At 38.3% G+C, this 21808-nt stretch overlaps 1 protein-coding gene across 1 annotated transcript in view; it reads right to left on the reverse strand.

Annotated features, from left to right (window-relative positions):
• ADK (adenosine kinase) overlaps nucleotides 1-21808 on the reverse strand; it is a 231582-nt gene that overhangs the window by 116266 nt on the left and 93508 nt on the right. The window lies entirely within an intron of this gene.

Raw genomic sequence — 21808 nt, forward strand, 5'->3', positions numbered from 1 at the left:
ACCCAGCTTAAACAGGTAAATAAAAAGCACATCCACAAATTGCTATCAGTCTTCAAAGATCACGTCAGCCCCACAAGATGAATAGCCCAGAGCGCTCCGCTCACCTCTAAGCCCCAATTTAATCAGTGGGAATAACTACAGAGGTTTGCTAAAGACAAGTGGGAGGTGAGAGAATGCTGTGAAAAGGGCACGTAAGTAATGTCACCAACTGCATTTTCTGACAGAATCGTGTAAGGYGTGCGTTTCCACATTTTCTGAGAGATCAGCTTGAAGGTGAAACACGTACACAGTTGCTTAACTGTTCACGATCCCTGCAACTAACCAGATCCTTCTATTAGTTCTCATATTGTAGATTTTTAACTGAAATGCTCATAAATCAGAGCTGAATATTCTGCACCGCTGTATCCTTGTGCAATACAAGTCTGTGCTCTGAACCAGACCAGTGTCAGAGCAGCATCTGCCACTTGGACARCAGCAAGCCTGCCTCGCACCTCAGGATATGAACCCAAGGCAGAAAGTAAGAAGAATCAGGAAAAAAGTTCAACAATTTTTAAACATAGGCTACTCAAATGAAGTAATATTCTAACAACTACATTTAAATGCATATATTAAATTGTCCTGGGCAACAGTTTGCTTTTAAGTAATAGTAGGTGCATGGGACATCAGTTAAGCTAGGACTGCATAAAATAAAATGAAAATTAGTCTTTTGCTAAAGATGTCAGCAGCATCTGAACTCTCCTAACAACTGTGTTGACTAGTGTAGATGGCTTGGCATACCAAACTAGATCCCTAGTCCTTTATGCTTTTTTCCCCATTAACATTTTGCCCATAAGACACATGGAAACCACAAGATTTGAAGAGAAGATGTCGTATTCATGAGAGAGGAATATAATCTTCAGTGCTTTCTATAGAAATATTTCCATGTTGAAATATTTATTATTTAATAGTTAGAACAGCATCTAGCTCACTATAAAGTTAATTTAAAAGAAATCAGTGATTTCTGTTTTTTTTTTTCTTCTTCTCAAGTGGTCAAAATACAAAAGATAACATTTGAAAAAATAAATAGCATTTAAAAATACTGGAATGCTATATAAAAATAACAAAGGAAAGCACAATAATAGGAAATATAAACTTGTAAATCAAATAAAAAGCTATGTGAATAGTGCTTAAAAACACACAGATGAGGATCCTTGTTTCAAACTCTACTCTGTCTCACCACGTCTCTTTTTTCTCCGTTTCCTCCTCCCACCTCTTCCTCACCCTCCAATTTCTTTTTTGGCAAATGTCATCACATATGGAAAGATTTATTATTTCCAATAAGTTCCTCACCAAAATGTTGACCTGTAAGTACACTTTGATTCTGATCTAGTGTCTTCAAATACCACAAAGCAAAAAAAAAAAAACACTGCAGAAGAAACATCTTGGCAAAATTTTCCAGCAAACATTTTAGTTATTCCACRGGTTCCCATTTTTCTACAGAGTTAGGACAGGAAAAATAATATTTTTACTCTCTRATAAAGGTATTTGGGACATGATGTATTACAATTATATCTATAATAAAGAAATTGTTAATGTAAAAAAAAAAAAAAGAACTGTTTTCAGACGGTTTAACCAGTAAGATACAAACTGAAGGGTGGTATTAATTCATGCGATATGAAATTAAAAATAGTCATATTATGTTTCAAAATATTTATGATCTCAGTCTAACTCACAATACAGAGAACAGCCAGTAGCACTTACCAGCAAGTCATGTAGATCTATTTACCTGAAGGCAAGCTATGCGGAATGACAGTTACCTTTTCCTTTCAATACAGCATACAACCCAGCTTTACATATTATTAGGACCAAGATTAATTTTCACAATAAAAGTCTCAATTTTTTTAAAAAAATATTTTTACTCCTAAAACAATAATCAATCTGCTCAGACTCTAAAACAACAAGCAAACAAAAATAAATTTTAGTTTCTCTTTATCTGGTATTAACTTGTTTTTTTTTCTTTTATCAGTTTAGGAACATAGTATTGAATTTAGAGAGCTTTAAAAAATACAACCCAAGTATTTGTCCTTGACATTTTACTGTTAAAAATGCCTCGAATTTATTTTTTTCTAAGTCAATTCTTAATTATGCATTGAAGATCACCTTGAATTATAATTAAAGGTGAGATTTAATTTGTGATGAGCTCAGCAACTTTTAGTCTAGCAGCTTGAGAACATACACATGAATCATGTGCGCATCCTGTATGCACCCACCTTCACTAGCATCACACATTCCCCGCACACACCTTCCTTCGCAGCTGGGCTTTATGAGACATCTTCAGTTGCTCACTTTGTAATTTCCAACATAATTATTGAGAGAAGGAACTTTAACTAGATGCAGTTCATGTTAAGTGAATGAAGTGAGCAATACGTATGAATGTGCTGTGAGCTATTTCTGTACAAGAACGAGGGATTTCTGGATATAATGAAGTTAACCAGAATACTATATGTTGATGTCTCCTCTTTCAGCCAATTGTGATTTTTCAGCCTTCTAGCTGCCCTCTCACCACACAGTTGTTAACCTTATGCAAGGTTTTTTCTTCCTTCTACCTCTTTTTTCTTTTTTTTTTTTYTCCCCTCTCTTTTTCCTGAGGGTAGAAAGAAGAATTTGTTTTGTGTTTTGTTATGTTTTATGAAAGAGATGCTGGCCCTGGGATCCTGCATTTGCTTCTGCAAATAAATATGTTAGCTTTGATGCTGAGATTGCTGACAAGCAGGATTCCTGCAAGAGATGGTCCCCGCGCTCCGGTCTGGGAAGCCAGCACTCCAGAAGTGTCAGGTTTCCACAGACTGCTCCACAAGGCTCCAAATAGCAGCAAAGCCCTATTTCAACTTGCACAACCCCTCCTTGCATTCCTAGGTTCATGTTATTTTCCCTTTCGCAGACAAGGATCTTGCTGCTGCAGGCTGGTGACCACACATGGCACTGCCCTGGCACGCCGTGGGCCACACAGACACACTTGGTACCACAACCACTTACATTTTCTACATGAAAAGCATGAATGAAAGATGCTGTAGCGCTAAAAGGTTCATTTCAAGAATTCACCCATTTGTTTTATCAGAGTTAAAAAGCACTTATTAAGAAAGAATTAAACTGCTTTGTGAAATGTATCCATCTTGTTGAAATTTCAGGAGACTTGAGCTTTATCAATTATACACATGTGATTTTTTTTTTTTATAAATAATCATTGCTCCTGTCAGAATGTTGTTATATTTGCCCATGCTTAACAAAATATTGCTGTCTTCCACGTACACTCACTAGGAAAATAGTAAACATTTTCATCTTCTCATTAAAATAAACACAACATAGACAATAAATTAAAAACAGACACACTGCTCTTGCTMCACTACACACCTCCCTTTTAATAAAGGGAGGCATTGCAAGTTCAAGTGGAAGTAAAGCTTTTGCTTCTTGCATCTTTCTCTGGGAACTTTTTCACTACAACCATTGCAAAACAGCAAGCCTAGAGTCAGAGAGGCTCCATGTGCAGAACATGTGACGGCGACAGGCACCAGCTGTAAGGGTCATTCACGCGCTGGTGTCCGTCCGTGCCACAAAGGAGGAGGAGGACTTCACTTGAGTGAGCCCAAACAATCCTTTCCTGTCCCACACGGATGCCACATCAATATCCACTTTTGTGAGGGACTAGTCTTCCAGAAAATATTTGTTTTAAAGGAAGAGAACTTCAATACTCAATTTGTCTGTATATTTTAGAAAAAATACTACAGATTTCCCCCTGAGAACATATATTTGGCATTTATGAGGATTGCTGTGTTATATACACTGATGCAAAGGAGAAGAAAACAAACATACAAACAAAAAACTCCTGAGGTCGTGACAATACTATTGCCAGCCACTATTCCTTTCAAAGGATGGGTTGCTTCACCCTGCATAGCTCAATCCAAAAGAGGCACCTTATCTTCTAGGGTGTTTTCCTGTGGGTRGCACCCTACAAGGGGAGGAGCTGGATGTGTTGGTCACAGCAGCACATACCGGTCATGCTGCACGGTACCAGGACATTCAAGCTGTCACAGCTCAGCTCCTGCTAACTTGGCCGCTCTGACTGGGGTGCTGACAAGCTCTATGGCAAGACAATTGTGCCGCACACAATTACGTGCCCCAAAAGATTTGATCACCTTTAACATATCTACTGAGGAAGACATCTGGGAGAGTGATTTATATTACGGGAAAACAGAACACATGAGGATGTGGCCAGAAACCTCYGAGTCACATACAAGAGAGTAGTGCCCATACCTATGTACTAACTGCAGTGCTATTTGACATGTAGTGGGTCTGCTCTCCCTTAACATAAACAAACTTGAAAGCATCAACATGAACTTGGGAAACCTGACCTAGATCTGCAGTGCAGATATACGTAATTTCTTTGCATAGTAACATAGGGCCCTTTTAGGAAGCACTCTCAATTCAAGTGCAACAATGCTAATCTTAATTTACTACTATCAGATTATGCGGGTAGAATTACAACCAGTTATGCTGAAAATGCGTGTGAGATTCTGGCACAGACAAAAGGTGGTGGGAATGTTTATTTGGGGCAAACCAGATGAGGAGATTTGTACAGAAGAAGCTGTAAAATGGCTTTCAGAAGAGCCAGCCGGATGAGATACCTGGGCTGTTTACATGGGTGTTGCCACTAAAATCATTCCAAAGAAAATGAAATTAAACTTGCTGCTTTACAAAGGCTCATAATTTCTTCTGAGGGCTGGGCAGAAATACAGCTCATGCAAAGCTCCCAGAAGCAATGCTCAGACTACTGCAGAAACCAGCAATACAACAGGAAAGCGTGTGCCCATGATCTCCTCCTCCACCTTCCCCTATTTTCTTCCCCAAGTTCTTGTTGATTGCTTTGTTACGCCTAGCTATAAAATTAACCCTACAAATCATAAGTGGTCTTCACAACAGACCATATGAATATTTGCTGCTGTGCAAACATGGAATGATTTGTAAGGTTAATTTTATATCCTCATTTTGAGCAAGGCTGCATGCAATTGCCAGGGTTAGGTGTAGGAGGACATTGCTGGCATACAGCAGAATATGGTGATATAATTCTTTTCAAGATATTGCTGAACCTTGCAAATCATCGACTGTTCCGGCATTAAGCCATGTGTAGCAACCCACATTTTATAATTAACTTTTTCCTTTTTTTTTTTTTTTTTTTTTTTTTTTTTAAATCTGTTGCCACTGGATATACAATCATCTCAGGTTGTCAAAGGCATTACAAGTCCACACTCCTGAACTCCTGAGACAAAATAGACATATCCACATGGGGCAAAGCCTTTGTGAGTTGCTAAACAGTATAAAATAAAAATACTATAGCAACTATATGTGGGTTTTTTTTTTAATATCTATTTGAAATGGAGTAAAGGAGCATAAGCAACATCGTTCTTTCTTTTTCTGGCATGGAAGTGTAAACTTCACAAATCCTAGTCTATTTGGACACCACCTACAAAACAGCCAACTGGTTTCTGGGAAGCAGATACCCTTTCCTCAGTCTGATGTCTTCTTCACTGGCAGAACCATATCAGACGTAGCAGCTCAGCTCTCGAGCCTGACACCATGAGAGCGCAGTATCGATCATGTGGATTCTCCCTCACCTTGACAAGAGCTAGATGGTTTGAGTGAGGTGGGAAGGATCTTGTCATTTCTAATTCTCCAGTATTAGGAGGTTAAAAACATTACTTACAAAATAAAGAAATATAATGTTCAGCATACAAATAAAGGCAAAGAGGCATAAAGTTACAAAGAGGGAACAGAAATTACATCCACCTGCTCTATTAGTGCTTGTCCACACATGCAGGTAAATATACAGGAAAATAGACTGTATCACAGTCAGTAATCCACAGCTAACTCCTGGAAAGGTCATACCGGGGTTTATCCATATTTTTAATATGAAAGTCAATCTTACATCACTTTTGGAGCAGTATGCATTAAGAGTATTCAGGTAAGAGGAGGGCCACCGTACCATACTATACATTCACACACTCACACACACTGCCCTTGCTCCCTTCTTCAGGGGAGCCTTAGGACACTAATGCCTTTGTGCACATGAGCCCATACCACTTCAAAAGCCAAATTTGTCAGCTCACAGTCTACGCACATTAACGAGATCCATATGGGGACTAGCCTCGCATTCTAAATTCCCATCATCACTGTGTGGCAAGTACTGACAAACACACTCATTTTAGGAAAAAMCAAACCCTCAAAAACTCTTGATATGATGCCACCACCTCTACCTTCAGCTGTAAATTACTGATGGCTGAGAGAGTATTTCATGCAAGCATCACAAAACGATGGTCATATTCCTTTAGCACTTGTCTTCCTCTAGCCACTCTTTCTCAGAAGAACTGGAAATGCTTCTTATTTCCTGTTTTATCATTTAGTTGTCTTTTCTCCTAGTGAAGAAAATATTTTGTGAGAAAACAAAGAGCACCTAAATGTCAGTTTTAAATAAGTATTCTAATGAGCAACATAACAGGCAGGAAAGAAAAAAAAGCAGCTTATTTACTCAACTTCATTGATTCAAAGCAAATAGAGGGGATGAGGTTAATGCTCTTTTTTGGAGTTAACAGGGAAATCAATGACAATAACTCTGCCCAACTCATGCTTGAACRGGTTTTGTATTAAATAATGTCAGTAAAACTTTAGCGAACACCTTAAGCTACCCAGATCAATTAGAGACTAAGTAGTCCTAAACAAAGCACTGCTAAAAGTAGTTCAACGCCCATTCAGCCAAAACAACTGTCAATCCCGCTGCTATGCCACAGCTGGAGCAGCGTGGCCACCTCTGCAGGAAGGTTCASCCAGTGGCTTTCAAGTCAACCATCGAGTAAACAGCAACATGCACTTCTAATATCAGCTTTGGAGATGATAAATGTTGTGCATTTCATAGCAAGGCAAGTCATTCTCCTAATGTTTCACATGCACATGATTGCTTGGGACAATTTCCTTAAGTCTGCAAGAACTTCCCTAAAGGTAAATCCATTTTGCCACGAAGCGAGATGAAGCTGGGCTTAATTTCACATTTGGATTGCTAGTAACTGAAACTTCATTTCTGAAATGAATTACCTTTTCTGCTGCTTTTCTTTTAGGATTAGCTTGCTGAAGTCAGATAAGTTATTTTCACCCTAAATGAGGAATCTACTGTAGCATTCACATTAAAAAGTCAAATACTTGTTATAACTATAGGCACATAGTGTTTAACAAAATTTTTGTCAATAACTATACAGTGCAGTCAGCATAATACATAAAATATGCAGATCTAAATGTATACAGTGGTCTCACTAACACATAATAATCGCTTGTAACAACCTGAGAGCTACATAGCTAAAATATGAGCAAAATAGGATAGGATAAAAATTGCATCTGGATTTACTACTACATTTGAAGTACCCATCACACAACGGGACAGAAGTGCATGGCAAATCAACCAGTAACTGAGGATTTTTAACAGCAGTTACTAAAACTTCAACCACATTTGTCTGGGGAAAATAATTTGTTTGCTTTACTGTGCTTAACCAGTGCCATCCTTCCGAGGAAACCACAGTGCAAACCAAACGGGGCACCCCACGCCCCACCAAAGTTTCTTCCCTAAGTTGAATAAAAGCCCAAACAACTTCTACCTACTGTGTACTGAACYCCTTTGTAATGTCCTATTTGCTCCTTCCCGTTTAATTTTGCTCCATATTGCAAAAAACCTCACACCTCCTATGACCATAATGGCAGATGGTAATACTATTGTCTCCTTCAGATGATTTGTGAAGTTCATGACTCAGATGTTAAGGGTCTAATCTTCTGACAGCGGGTGCAACTTCCCGCATGTCTTCGGGAGGACACATTCTGAGATGACAGATTAATTTTTATAATTTACATCAAATAAGCAACAGAATACTTGCATGGCACCTCCAAATTAAACTATAAAAGACACAGTATAAATAATTTGTCACAAAGGCAGAGGAGGTATGAGGAGATTAAAAGAAAAAAAGTATTTCTCTCTGGAGACTAGACCATCCACCTTTGCAGTCCCCTGCTTCCATACACTTGAAATCTAGGATTTTGCTGCTAACATGGCAGTAATCCTTTTTAATATGACAAGTTAGAAAGAACAAAGATGACAGAAGAATGAAATCTGATTTTTCTGGCTTATTACCACCAAAGCAGCAGTGTGTATTTAGAGACTGAAGGATCTGTGCAGTGTTTGTTTATTTGAAACACTATGCCAAACAAGGCTATACCCAAAAWCAAAACAAAACAATTCAACTGTATGTGTGTCTTTTTATAATGTTTTTCAGACAACAAATACTTGATACCAGTTCTGGAAGCAAAGAGCTTCCAGAAAATTGACAAAGAAACAATAACGTTCAGAATAAAAAAACAGTGTCTTGGATTTTGAGAMATCAGTCAACAGAGGTTCTGGTAATGAAAAACTTTGTGGCAACTACAAAACAAATTAAGTTATTAGTAATAATCCTTAACATCTGGGTAGAACCAGTTGATTTATTTTTACGTATTCTCAGCCATTTGTGGTTCTTCTGGCAACACAAAATACTGACGTGGAAGATGAACCCACAACGTTTCAGAGGATTTCTAAAAGCTTCTACTTCTTTTTACTCAAGAGAGGATAWGCGGAGAACTGCTTTTTTGCCTGCTCTAAAACTTATTGCTCATTTGTCCGATCAGGCAAATATTAACTTCTTCTAATCTGCACAAGGCTTATTTTTGAACCATCATCTGTTTCAGGGCAATCATAATTTCCGAGCATTGCTAGGCAAACTTATCAGTGAAGGCAAACAGAACTCCAAAGCAAACATGTCTCTTGCAGAACTTATAGCTAACATGCTTTATGCATTTCATCAAAACTTCCATATTTAGCCAGAACTCTTCAACTTGAAGGGACTATAAATATATCTTAAGAGTTAATCCCAAAATCTGTACAAGTTGTCCTTAAAATCTTACCTAATCTATAACCCAAATTTATAGATTTATGACTGTCACCAACAATCTTGTATTCTATTTCAATTAAAAAAAAAATAAAGCACATACACAAAACAAAAAATGCACAATCTAACTGATTTTTCTTTTTATTCAGCTGTGGGCTACTTTTGCCATTCTAGTACAGATGAGTCAGCCTACAACACTGATTTTCTGCCAGTGGCTATATCAACAAACTAAGGTTCTTATTATTTCAGTCCCTCTTTTCTTGTTGTACTAAAAACATAAATTGATTTTCATTGGACATTTTGAACTGACAAAAACAAAAACACACATTTACTACCTAAGGGGCAAACTGTGTACTAATAAGACTGCTTTGGTTTTGTTTTTCTCATTTCGGAGTCCTTCAGCTCTCAGTGGAAGCACTGCCTGAATAAAGGGCTCCAACTAAAGCCATATACTTTCAATTAACTTAACACTAAAAGCTACTTAACTATTAAAATTATAAAAACTGAAAACTTGATTCCTAACAGTAGGACAACGTAGCCATGTAGAGGTGAGCAATATAAGTAATAACTATTTGCAATAAAATGTAAATGATGGTTAACATTACTATATATATATATATATATATAATATAGAGTATTAAGAATGAAAGGATAAGATTGTGACCAAATTTTGGAATAAAATGTTATTGGCCCTAACATACTGCTTAATTATTGTTAGGATGAGTTAAAAATGCCTTTCCAAAGCCCAAATGCTGCATTGGCTGCATACGTACAGATGCATTTATGTTTGTGCAGGGAGAAGGATACCAACAAATTTTAAGGTTTGCTGGTCTCAGCTGAACTATCCGCAAAAAAGAATGGGAGGAAGTGTGGCACTGCTCTTCCTTCCTGACAATATGCCAGTCAGGATTAAAATACCACATACTCTGTCAAATGCTGCAGGAATTATTCTCCCAAACCGGAAAACAAGAGGAAGCAAGGAATAATCTGATTCCAGGTTCAATATATGTTGACTGTGACCAATTATGGTCTTTTACATCAGCTTAGAAAATTGAACTTTTGTCCTGCTTGGCATGCTAGGTGTTGCCTCTACTCTCAAAATGAACATATATTTACTATCATGAAGGTTCAAGGCTGATATGAACCATAGCATCTTTTTCCAGTTGGTAATAAGTGCTGATGATAATTACATCCTCATCAAGTCTATTTTCAAATAGAAACCCAATAGCTTTATCAATGCATAATCTGTGCTYTTCTGTATTCCCTAATAGCACCCTATACTTGAAAATGAGATACTGAGGTATTTTTTAATGTAAAATATTAACAGAATCAATGTAATAAAATGCCCAAGGGCATTTTTCCTAAAATCTCTCTGAAGATTTATACTTCTCTTTTTCACCTCTAACACCTTGGTCTTTCTTACTTTTGCTGTTCTCATTTTTCTTCTCTCACTAAGAGAAATGCAAGTGATGAATCCTGAGAACTTAAGAGCAGCCATACTAAATTATTGAACTAAAGGTCCRTCCAACCCTGTATCTCATCCCAACAGCAGCCACAAGTGGATGCTTGCTTCAGGCAAGAGAAAAAAAATATAAGTACGTACAATGCTTGTCCAGCTTCCAGCTGTTTTCAGAACAGAAAATTTCCTGCAGAGACATTGAGTTTGTTAGAATCAAGTACCCTTCTGATGCTCTCTCCTGACAGCTCAGTGGTGAAATGACTACCGGCCATGTGAAAATTGGCAGACACCATCAGCTTACCCATTTGTCCACCAGCTAACCCCTAGAGTTAGACCTCCTCATGTTCCTCAGTTACGTAATTTCTACAAACCATTCTGAGCTGTCTCGGTTGCTGAGCCACGTCACTCATCAACAGAGTAATCAGTAATCTCTTAAAAAAAAAAAAAAAAAAAAACAAAATTCAAATTAACCTTTCATAGAGATGAGATCAATTCGACCTGGTGCTGAACAAAAGACTGTTCGGGTGAACAGATGTCTTGAAAAGACAGTGGGATGCTTGTAATTCTATGTTCTATAAAACAGGAAATTTGGTTAGGGAGTACAGTCGAAGTTAAATATTAAATTGACGTGCTAGATGAACTGAATAAAGTAGAAACTGTGCTTCTAATTATAGGGTACTTTTTATTAACCTTTTCTAGTATTCTTCTACCAAATTATAATACTGAATGATTTCTATTTTTCCTTTAGCATTGTAAAACATCTGAAATCAGCTCTGTAATTGGACAGATTACTATGAGGACAAATTAAAAAAATGACATAATTGACATAATTTCGCCATAGATTGCTGAAATTATTACATTCATGTCCTGAAGATTTAGGGGCTTTGTAGTAGAAGGAAGTTCAGTGTTTTCAAAATAATTAAAATTCAGTTATTTTATTTAATGCATTTCCCCCATGACCACTCAAACAATGATATTCTTTTTTAAACACACCTCGCAGCATCCTCATAGAAGACCCCTCGAAAAAMGTGACCCTTTCTGCTCCCTTTCTACCAACTCCCATTTCTCCTCCCGCTCTTGCCKGGAACTGCATTAAAGGCCACTCCCGTGATCTCACTCATGTCAACAAATGATGGCTCAATTAGGCAGATAAGAATCTAGAGCCCTCAGCAGAATGTGCCGCCCGCCCCATCGCAGCCCTGCAAAGCGGCTCTTAGGGACAGCACTAGTCATGAACAAGGAGCACTTGCTCTCTTTTATGAATGCTCACTGCAAATTTCTCTCGTTCTCTTCAGAGAAAATTGGGTCCTTCACACAGCTGAAGTTTTCAATCCCATGCAATTTGCAAATTCAGGCACTGTTTTAATACTTCGCTCATGATTAAAATCAAGAAATGGTCCAATTTTAGCACTCTGCTTGACTAATATTAAATTTTCTGTTTGAAATAAAATATCTTAACTGACTTTAAAAGCCACAAACTCTCCCACATTCCTTTGTTTTTTACTCAAAGAGGAGGGAAAATCATATTTAAGGATGAGACTCATTCTGACCTTACTTCTCCGTGATGAAGTGTTAAGAACTGCTTATACGAAGAATGCCCAGGTGTAAATGTCACTGTTCTTGAGGGTGCTCTCAAAAGATGATTCTTCTCCATTCCAATTTTTCACGCCATCTTCCATGCTCACCATCTCTGCTCAGTTCCTTAATTCTAACCCCACCCCACACAGAAATCTACTAAAACACCGTGCCCTGTCCCTTCAGGACACAGACAGAAAGCAAAAGACAAAATTCATCCTGTCCCTTCTTCCCACCTTCTCTTCTGTTCATCTCATTCTTTATGACTCTACCACTTCTTTAGACTGCTCAGCCTTTACTYTTCACAAAACACCTCAATGTTGTTCAGCATCAATTATACTCCATATGGTCTCAAAAAGACATGTTCTGAGGCATATGCTGAGGCATATTTCATCCTAAATGCTGTTGACTGCTGCTCCCCACCATTTTCCAATTTGCAGCAAAGTATTGTTGTATTGCAGCCGGCTGTACCATAGCTGGCCAAAGAACTACTTAGCACAGTGGCATTCTGCAACAGAACTTCAGTGACTTCAGAATAAATAATGTTGTAATGAGGTAGTTCTTTTCATTTCCAACGCCTAGGCTTTATTAGTCTTATATAACACATGAGAAAGTCTGTGATTTATAAAGGGAATTGCAGTACCTATGGATCAAGAGGTGATATTTATGGTGAATGTTATGGGCTAGCATTTATCTAATAATTTTGCCCTAACAACTACATTACTTAGAAACATAGGGGGAAAGAAAAAAAAAAAATTCTTGTCCTTTACCAATACAGCAGCCCTGCTAACAAAAGCTTTGRTGCAACCACAATTAGCCTGGGAAAAAGAGAGGATTTCTGCTAGAATAGCAGCTGGTATAAACTGTATCCACACAAAGGTGCTTTTGCCATTGAAAAGTGTAAATCCCCAAGAGGGTTTTCCACAACAGCTGCATCAGCAGACTCCTTTTGCAGACACGACTGTAGTGCCCTTAGCTTTTGTTTACATCCAACCTTTGCAATGATTAGTACTGGTGCTTTTATCTTGTTGTTCCTGTGAGTAAATTGTCRTTTCATTAGTCCAGCCCTACCATGCTGGTCTGGATATGCCTTAGAAACAGTTATAATGTACTATGTCACTACTGCTAGCTACATTCTCCTGCTGTAGAAATTTTGTCCAAAACAGTATTCATTGCTTATTAACAGAATTTAGTACTTTAAGTATATATTCTTTTAAAATATAGAGGAATAAGAAGAAAAAAAAATGTCTTTTGATCCAAACCAGAGAGTCTGGTTTTACCAATTTACCAAGTGGGTGACCTAGCTCATTGCTCATTGAATATCTGACCCCAAGATGGAAAGTACTAAAGCCACAGCGCACAACCTGCAYAGCCCTTCTGAAGGGCATACTTCTATTCTTTAAAATAAACTCAGAAAACACCATGAAGCTCTTAACAAAAGGGGATGAAAGGCCTTTAGCTCTGTTGCAGCATGGCCAACCCAGGATCCACCTKATGTCCCGTCACTTCTTGCAAATAAACTTTTAGACCCTATTTTTGGCTTATTCCTCTTTTAAATGGGGCTGATAAACAGGGCTGGCTAAACTCAGCCTTCCTGCCTCTTAAGGGCAAAATAACATATTGCAAGGTTGTAAAAGCTGAACCTGCAGGTCTATTAAAACCCATGTTTAACACATCATCACTAAAACTCTGTGCATAAATGTTTTTGTAAAGTACATTATACTCTTATTACACATTTACTAGGCACAGCATAGCACACTACAATCTACTTGACATGGATCTTTAGAATATTGATAAGCTGTTTCACAAAAACATTTTTATCTTTTAAAATGAAAATTATTACTTGCAGAGTCTAAAAGTAGCAGATGCCTATCCTGCTTGCAATCCCTAATGTTTCAGAACACCTCTAGTCTACTGAAAAGGTCAATATCATTCTAAAATTTGGTACAGTTCAGGTTTGGAGCTATGAAGAGGCATGAGTGAATCACTTTATRCTATGCATACACATTTTGAAACATTCTACAATTTAAGTGCAAAAGTTATTGCCTCTGAAAAAAACCAGCACAAATCTGACCATTCTAAAATGCTTCTTTCACAGCAAAGGAAAAATATCACACCTTAAAACCACAGTGTATATGGTATTTGCCTGCTTAAGTTGAACATTACAGAAGAAAAAATCCACTGGAGATGCACCAGCTGCACTTCCATCCATGCCTAGTATGGATTTCTGTTTTCATTCCCTTTTACCAAAAAATCACAACTTTACCAAATTAATCACCAAATTAATCACCAAATTAATCACAACTTTTTGCAGGAAAAAATATATTTCTATTCAAACGACTTCACTGTCCCTGTTACAGATGTTAATGGCAAATGAAACTATCATTTGACCTTCAAACCAAGTCGCGGGCTATGTCCAGCTTAACTCACAAGCTGTGCACATGCACACGCAGAGGGGTTTGGCCGTTACAGAAACTAACCTTTTTCATGTAAATCAGAGCACAATGGATGCAATATTTATATCCTGCTTTTACTGTGGCAGCTGATGACACAGACACAAAGAGCGCACGTCTCGGGGCTGTGCACACTGCAAGGGCTCCATGTGCTAACGAGCCCAACTCTCCTGGAAGGAAAATGGAACCTGAATTCCCATCAAACATGCATGGTGGCGACTACCTGTTAGTACATAAAATAATAAGAAACTACCAAATAATTTTGGAAGTTAGCATCCAAAATAAGCAAGAACCACCTCAATGAATCTAAATTCTCAAAATGTCTTATTTCAGTCTTCCAAAGACTCCTAAATTAATAGCAGAAATTCTGAAAACAAAAAATGATTCAAGGGAGAGCAAAGCTATTTCAGTCAGAGCCTCACACTGCTATATTTGCTGGTGCTTTAATTTGGAGATTCTGCTCTGACAAAGTTGACATGGTAACAGACAAAATTCTTCTCCTCTTGCAAGGACTGCGGCTCTCAGAGCCTGCTGAGCTCAGAGGCCTGCAGGAAAAAAAAAAACATTTCCCTGATGCTGGGCTGGCCTCACCCCCTTGGGCAGGAAGGCTTCTTTTAATTCACATTTAAAGTGTGCATTAAGCCTGCTGGGCCTTTACCTGTGGTTTGAGGCAGGATCCCCATGGTCGGGCTGGTGGATGCCCGCTGCCCCAMGCAGCCTCCTAGGGACTCATCTCACCTCCACTCACCAAGGAGGTGCTTCAACAGACTAACAGAGCTGCCTCATGAAACCAGTGCCCACTGCCCTTTCCCCTCTCTTCAGTGTATTTATTTTTTTCCTCTCTCTCTCTCTCTCTCCCCTCAAAAGCAATATACGTTTAAAAGGGAAACGCAATTGGAACCATTATGTCATTGAAAATTACACGCCGGGTTTATCTCTGTAGGTATCTGTCAAAGGCAAAGCGCGCGCAACATCTTCAGCGTAATAATGATGTTTTATCATTTTAATTACCAGCACTTTGAAAATAATCCCTAAAGCGCACCAATTGGGGTGGTCTGAATTAGCGGTAGCCCAAGGGTAGCAGAAATAGATGGAGTTACCAAATTTGAGAGTAGCGGGAGCAGCTGCCTCGCTGCCCCAGGGTGTGTGGGCGCTGAGGGCAGCCGCGCGCCCGGCACCGGCGCCCCACGAGCGCCGCGGGTCCTGCTGGGCAGGCCGCGCGCCCGGCCGCTCCGGCCCCGCTTCGGGGGACACGCTGGCACCAGGCTGCCCCTCTGGCTCGGTCCCCATAGGATCACTTACAGCTCCTGAAAAGGGGCATTTTCTCGCTTAGCGCTTGCTACGCGGAGCAAATGCTGTCTTCAAGGTGATTGATGCAACATGACAGGATTTAAATGCCAGCGTCGGCTCCCTCCCCCATTTATGGGCCAAAAATTTTGCCAAACTGCCTGAATGAGTTTTTCTAATTGGAATGCCCATTTTTCCCATAGCATAAGATACAGAATATTTGGAATGTCAATGTATTAAAAATATCTCAAGTTTGAATTTAGGAGGGAGAAAATTCCCTTCAGGAAAGAAGACTCAAATGAAAAATCTAACTGCTGTTTTGCTGGGGGAAGGGGGTTTATTTTAATCCTTTAAATCCCACAATAGCCTGACAGTTTGGGCAGCCAGTGAGGGTAAGAGAATCTCAGGTTCAGAAAATCTGGTTAACGGTAAAAATCTTGGTTAACAGGCTTTATCTGAAAAAGGCTTGATCTCAGGAATAACCTTAGTGCAAACAACAATATTACTCTGAGGTCTGTGTTTGAACTTCACGCAGCCCCCAAGACCCCCCACGTGGCTCTTCTCTCTTTCCTTCTTTAAGTATACATCACAAATTATTGGTGCTTGTTGGCAGAGTTCAAATCACTGAACTCATTGCAAATAGTCTACTTCAGCTAGAAGTACATTCTTTTACTCTATCAAATCCATCTGAGGTAATAAGACTTGATGTTTTATTCAACAGAGCTGAGGAAAATTGTTGCACAATAGGTTAATTCAAAATGGCAGCATAGAAAATGCATCTGTCAGTGGGGATCAAATTACAGGGCAAGCTCCTCTCAATGCTTAGAAAAACAAGTCTGCAGTTCTACAGATTATGTGCATGTGTGTGTTTAAAGGGGTGGGAAAGGAGCTAAATATCTGAGCTAACCTCCAATTAAAGTCAATCATAAAAACAGCCAATTTAATGAGTACGGATTTCTTTGGGTAATTATAACACCAACCACTTTTTTTTTCCCCCCTCTCTTTTAAATCTGTAATTCTGCCTTCTTGTTATTGCTTGCTTTGTCATTAATCGCCTCAGGAACTTGATTTCCTAGCAACAGACTCTGCCACCAAACATTTGGCTCCTGTTCAACATTTTCTTTGTGAAAAATGGCACCGCTATTGCCGCCTGGCTGTTGCAGCTAGACTGGCTGTGTAAGTGCTCTAATAATGTGCTCTTCAGAGAGAGAGAAAAAAAAAAAAGAAAAAAAAGAGAGAGAGAGAAAGAAAAATGCTAAAAGGAGCAATGACTGAGCTTCACTAATTACTGAGCTGAAGAAGTTTATATGCAATTTAAAGGCTACAGGGCTTTGAGAGGAGGGTGACAGATGAGGAAATGCATACACCTCACAAATATAATTAATAACTTTAGGGGTGAACATTTACAAATAGGTACTTTTACCATGTTAGACAGATGCCTATTAATTTCCCGCTAGGGAAAAAGGCAGTACAATCATTCTTAAAAGTTGATGATACATTTTCCTCCACGAAGTACAAAGCATTCGTCTTTGCACAATGACATTTTGAGTAGCAAGCTTTACCAAAAAAATTTGATTCACTTTATCTGAATTATTGGAAGAATAAGAAAAAAAAAGGCAAAACTATCCCTGCATGTGAAGTCCTATCTGCAAGGGGAGCATAAAAGCACCACACCCTGCGTGCACTGCAGTGACACAGTGCATGCTAGTGGCAGGGTTCACAGAGCTCTTGCTCACATTACGATCAGAGAAAAAAAATTCTGGCTGTTTCTCTACTTATGAGAAAGAGAGAATATTTTTCCCCACATTTTTTTCTGCAAGCCAGTAACTGACAAACTTGTTGCCTGTCTCCATACTGACCCTATCCACTTATCTCTTCAAAATAACTGCACTGCATTTGCTCTGCTGCCCTGAGGACGCACAGCTCCACAAGATGGTGGCCTGCAGGAAGACAACATCATGCCAAGGCCAGCAAAGAAAACGCCACAACTAACTGTTGTGAGCTGAAGCTTTCTCTTTATGACCAATGTAGATATTAAAAATTATGTCCTTCCAGCTAAAAAACCTAACCATTGCTGTGAGAAATATAGTTTTGCCCTAATGCTGAATGGCATACACACTGGTGCCACAGCATTAGGGCAAAACTAATCAATGGAAAAAAAGCTAGTGTGGAATTACCCATGTAAATAACTTTTTTAGAGAGTATTTTGATTCCTGCCACTATCTTGTCTATGTCACTCATTCCCTATGATGCATACCTACACCCAGCACATCTGCAAGAAAAACCACACTATCATAATCCATTTTAAATTATCATAATCATCACAGCAGTGAATTACAATAAAGATGCCTTCATTGAATATGCTCCTGAAAGGAGGAGACAGCACAAAAGAAATTTCATTTATACTTACATTGTTACAATAATCAACATTTTCCCTCGAACAGAATAGCCCAAACCCATGTAGAATACTGCAGAACATTATTTAAGCTTTGATACACATTGCTGACATCAAGCTTATGTTTTGACAGCCTCACGTTGAAACCAGATAATTCCACCATCAAGCCCACTACACCACCACAGTATCTCTCCGCTTAGACAAGTGCTTAGAAGAAATAAAYACAAAAATACCACAGTACTTGTTGAAACATACCAGAGTGTTTGGAGCTTTAGAAACTTTTCGTCTACCAGATAGGTAGATTACATGTGGCTCATTAACACGTGCTGCAATATGTGGCATTTCAAAGACTTTTCCTTGGTACAGAAAAGACACATATTGTTCTAGCAGAAGATCTCAGTTTGGGAGAGTTACACACACTTCCATCTCTTCATCCCCCAAAATAAATCAAAAAAACAAAGTAGCAGCTTATAGGAATATCTTTAATCGCCAAAATAATATTACTGGGAAGTGACAGTGCTCAGCTCCACTCAGCACCTCTAGCTGCAGACTTTAAATGCTTGCAGGCACAGGACTGAGCAACAAGTGCAGCTGGCAAACCTATCTGGGAGAAATAAGGATGTTTAACTGGACCACAAGAAAAATCAAGTCAGGACGGCTACACTTGTGGCAACAGCACTCAAGTTTAGCTGGCCCCCAAGTTAAATGCAACTTCTGATAAAGGAAAGTATTCTTCCTTTTTTGCATTTTCTGCACAATATCGAAGGGCAAGTACAAACTTGTCTATTAATATAAAAACAATGTGTAGGTGCTAAATRAAGTCAAACAACAATCAAATTCCTCCTCACTTGGTTCTCCTACCTATCAGCATGTTTTAAAGACATACTAATTGTCAAGGCTTTAAATTCCAGACCTTTACAACATATGAAAAATAATGACTATAGACTGAAAGAAAGTAGCATTCAAAACTTTGAAATATTTTTCAGAGAAACTGACAGTGTTTGGTCAGAAAACTAAGCACCAGCAATTCCCAGAGATTTCAGTAGGAACTGAGACTGATCATCTCAACAACAAGAAAAAGCAATATATTAGGATATATTTAGAATTCTTATCCATAGGCCTACATAAATACAATAGTATTAACATTACTTTTTCCAGTGTATCTGAGAATAAGGCAAGTGAGGTGCTAAATAAGGATTTAGATAACCCAAATTTGTAAGATGTGGCAACAATTCAATTAATTCTAAAATGCAAGTTCTGATGGAAAGCATGGATCCACAGAAAGAAAAAACTAAAGAAACAAGGCACACAAAAGCCTCTCAGTTAAAATTGTTTTGATGTCAATCTACGTTCCATTCACAATTTCAGAATTGTCTTTTCAGTGTAATAATGTTTCATTTCATCAGAACCCTCAATTTATCTTGAAACAGGAAGAAAAAGTCAGAGGGAAAGATTCTTTCGCTCCAGTAGGAACCAGCGTAAAATTCCTAGCAGAGAATCTTAACTGGACCCCAACAGTGCAGCTAGCTGATCYACAACGAAATTACCATGACACACTGGAAGATATGATGCCAATGGTACAATGATAGTCAATTACTACAGGCAGATGAGCTCAAACTGGAGAAAGGAAAGAAAACACATGGAGTATGATGGAGCACATAGCCTATCTCAAAAGACAAAGCTAGAATAATTTTAAGGAACTAAAATGCATCTTTTAGGTTTTCTGCCTTTGAGAAAGCTGAGGCAGCCTCTGCATTTTGCTTCTATCTATGATTTACAAGGTTCTATTCTTTGCTAGTCTTTCTCCAATTTGTCTGGCTGATCTAATTACCAGATGGCTTAAATAAATGTATTGTGTTCGTTGAGGGTAACAGAAGTTCCCTTTCAGGATTCTGTCATGGGTTCACTATCTTTTCCTTTGTACCTATTCCCCCCTCTGTGAATGGATTAGATTTCAGAGTTAAGTTTCATCAGAGGGCCATTCTGCTGAATGCCGCCCTGCAAAGCGTATTATCTATTCCAAGAAGCACGTACAGATAACCACGGGATATCGCAGACCTGTCCTGAAGCACTAACTGCCCTGCTCTGCCAAGCAAATGGATTGTTTGATAATCTCAGGACACAGATTTCCAGAATAAATATCTATCGCTAATAGCCAGCCTAATGCATTCTAAGAAACAGGTGACAGTTGGCCAGAAAGAAGCAAATAAAGAGCAACATATGCACACTGGAAAGCCAGGGAAAGTAACAAGAAGTGAAGACAGCCACAACAGAGAACTAATGACCAAGAAAGGCTACCCCGTATCTCCAGAGTGGTAATTGCTCACAAATTGGTTTTGTTTAACCTGATAAATTGCTACAAAACTGACCATAAAGCTGCTAAATGAAAGAAAAGGGCACACAAGACCATCAAGACAGCACTGCAAAAGGGAATGAGTCCAGTCCTATACATTTAAATATTTTTACATATGGGACCTCTAATCTGAAGTGATAACACTCTCCTAAAATTTTCTGAAATTAAACCATCAACTGCATTTGCTATGGATATAGACCAAGTCCCTCACCTAACAAATAACCTCTTGCAATTGAATGTCTCCTTAAACAAAAGTTAATTTTGCAAATATTTAATACAATTTATTAGCATTTCACTGATACTTATTTATTGATTAAAATATCAACATCTTGAATTTGACTTTGTATTTAGCACAGTAATTCTATGCTTGTCAATGCTTGGATGCTATAGACCTGGCATTTGAAAATCAACTTTGAGTATATATCAAAAACTCTATAGTAAATCAGCTAGTCAAAATTAAAGCAATGAAAGCAATGAACACAGAAAAAACTTTTACACTCAAGTAAGATGAAGACTACATGATAAAAAAAGCCAAGTCTCTCACCTTATCCGCCTTGCCTGAAGCGTCTCCTAACTTTATAAAATTCTAYATGGGAACTTTTAGTGGTAATTATATAAAAGCATGGTGAAATTCAAAAAGCTTAGGGCAGCAGAGCTTTGGCTAACATTTGTGACTGCTTAACGATACTCTTAGCCTTCTTTAATATTTAGCCCATACTATTAATTCATACCCATGGCKTTCAGGGCAGATCGAGATAAAATTATTGAGAAATGAAAACAGAGCACGCTGCAAAAAMCAATTAAAAAGCAGTAGAAAACAACAAACGTAGGTATTTTTGAATATAGCACAATGATATTACAGGAGCAGCAGGATGCATTTTCTTTGTTTACTGAAAAGATTGTAACTATTTTTTGACAGTTACAAAGGGCAGCCTTGGCCATACACAAGAATCAATAAGAACCATGTAAAGCCTACAGCACTGCACGCTAACAGGCTGTAGGAGAAATTAACACTGGCTAAAAGAAATAACTGTATTTTGAATGAACTTGTTCCTCCTGGATAATCAATTTTTTACACTTCTTACCAGCTGTTCCCACATAGCTCAGGTAGCAGAATKGAAGCAGCTGTCATACAGAATATATACATTATATGCACATTATGAGGTTTTAATCCATCGTAGATGTTTTATGTTGGCTAATTGTGATCAGTTATATAAACTTGAGAGTAAAATGAAAAGAAATTCACCACATATCTAGACAAGATGCAATCTGAATGGATACAATAATCTGGCTTGA

This window comes from Nothoprocta perdicaria, unplaced genomic scaffold (assembly GCF_003342845.1).
Source record: "Nothoprocta perdicaria isolate Ctin4 unplaced genomic scaffold, notPer1 scaffold_105, whole genome shotgun sequence".
Taxonomy (NCBI): domain Eukaryota; kingdom Metazoa; phylum Chordata; class Aves; order Tinamiformes; family Tinamidae; genus Nothoprocta; species Nothoprocta perdicaria.